The sequence below is a fragment of the Theropithecus gelada genome, chromosome 16 (genome assembly GCF_003255815.1).
Source record: "Theropithecus gelada isolate Dixy chromosome 16, Tgel_1.0, whole genome shotgun sequence".
Lineage (NCBI taxonomy): Eukaryota > Metazoa > Chordata > Mammalia > Primates > Cercopithecidae > Theropithecus > Theropithecus gelada.
Window position 1 is genome coordinate 24,843,558 of NC_037684.1, and position 1,964 is coordinate 24,845,521.

Genomic DNA, 1,964 nt, shown 5'->3' on the forward strand with positions numbered 1-1,964 from the left:
TTTTTTTTTTTTTTTTGAGACGGAGTCTCGCTGTGTCGCCCAGGCTGGAGTGCAGTGGCCAGATCTCAGCTCATTGCAAGCTCCGCCTCCCGGGTTTTTACGCCATTCTCCTGCCTCAGCCTCCCGAGCAGCTGGGACTACAGGCGCCCGCCACCTCGCCCGGCTAGTTTTTCTGTATTTTTTAGTAGAGACGGGGTTTCACCGTGTTAGCCAGGATGGTCTCGAACTCCTGACCTCGTGATCCGCCCATCTCGGCCTCCCAAAGTGCTGGGATTACAGGCTTGAGCCACCGCGCCCGGCCTTGATATTTTCACTTAATGAAATAAGCAGAAATAAAACGGGAAATAAAATCGTATTTTTTTTTTGAGACGGAATCTCGCTCTGTCGCCAGGCTGGAGTGCAGCGGCGCGATCTCGGCTCACTGCAAGCTCTGCCTCCCAGGTTCACGCCATTCTCCTGCCTCAGCCTCCCGAGTAGCTGGGACTACAGGCGCCCACCACTACGCCCAGCTAATTTTTTTGTATTTTTAGTAGAGACGGGGGTTCACCGTGTTAGCCAGGATGGTCTCGATCTCCTGACCTCGTGATCTGCCCGCCTCGGCCTCCCAAAGTGTTGGGATTACAGGCGTGAGCCACCGTGCCTGGCCATGTTTTTGAAGAATATTTTATTTTTATTATTATTTTTTGAGACGGAGTCTCAGTCTTGCACAGACTGTAGCACAGTGGTGAGGTCTCTGCTCACTGCAACCTTTGCCTCCCGGGTTCAAGCAATTCTCCAAGTAGCTGGGATTACAGGCGCACACCACCATGCCCAGCTAATTTTTGTATTTTTAGTAGAGAAGGGTTTTCACCATGTTGGTCAGGCTGGTCTTGAATTCCTGACCTCGAGTGATCCGATCGCCTTGGCCTCCCAAAGTGCTGGGATTACAGGCATGAGCCACTGCGCCTGACCTTGAAGAAGATTTTATATTGATAAATGTTTTATAATGCAAAACTATGCATAGAATTGTGAAAAAATACACATGGAAAAAGAATTAAAAAATATTAAAAATTAATAGTTAATTCTAGAGGGTGTAATACATTGATTTATGTTTTTATGAGTATGGATACTTTATAATAGAAAAATACTTTAAAATTACACTAATCTGGCAAGTCAGAAATCTAGACTCTTAGGAAAACTTTTTTTTTTTTTTTAATAATTTTTCTTTTTTTTTGAGATGGAGTCTCACTCTGTTGCCCAGGCTGGAGTGCAGTGGCCGGATCTCAGCTCACTGCAAGCTCTGCCTCCCGGGTTTATGCCATTCTCCTGCCTCAGCCTCCCGAGTAGCTGGGACTACAGGTGCCCGCCACCTCACCCGGCTAGTTTTTTGTATTTTTTTAGTAGAGACGGGGTTTCACTGTGTTAGCCAGGATGGTCTCGATCTCCTGACCTCGTGATCCTCCCGTCTCGGCCTCCCAAAGTACTGGGATTACAGGCGTGAGCCACCGCGCCTGGCCGTTCTTTTTTTTTTTTTTTTAAGAGACAGGGTCTCACTCTGTTGCCCAGGCTGGAATGCAGTGGTGCAGTCATCCCTCACTATTATAGCCTTCATCTCCTGGGCTCAAGCAACCCTCCCTCCTCACTCTCCCAAGTATCTAGGACTACAGGTGGGATCTTGCTATGTTGTCCGGGCTGGTCTCAAACTCCTGGCCTCAAGGATCCTCCCACTTCAGCCTCCCAAAGTGTTGGGATTACAGATGTGAGCTACGTGCACCTGGCCAGAAAAACATTTTCTTTTTTTTTTTTTTTAAACAGAGTCTTGCTCTGTTGCCCAGGCTGGAGTGCAATGACACGATCTCAGCTCACTGCAACCTCAGCCTCCTGGGTTCAAGCAATTGTCCTGCCTCAGCCTCCCGAGTAGCTGGGATTACAGGTGCACGCCACTACGCCTGGCTAATTGTTTTGTATCTTTAGTAGAGATGGGG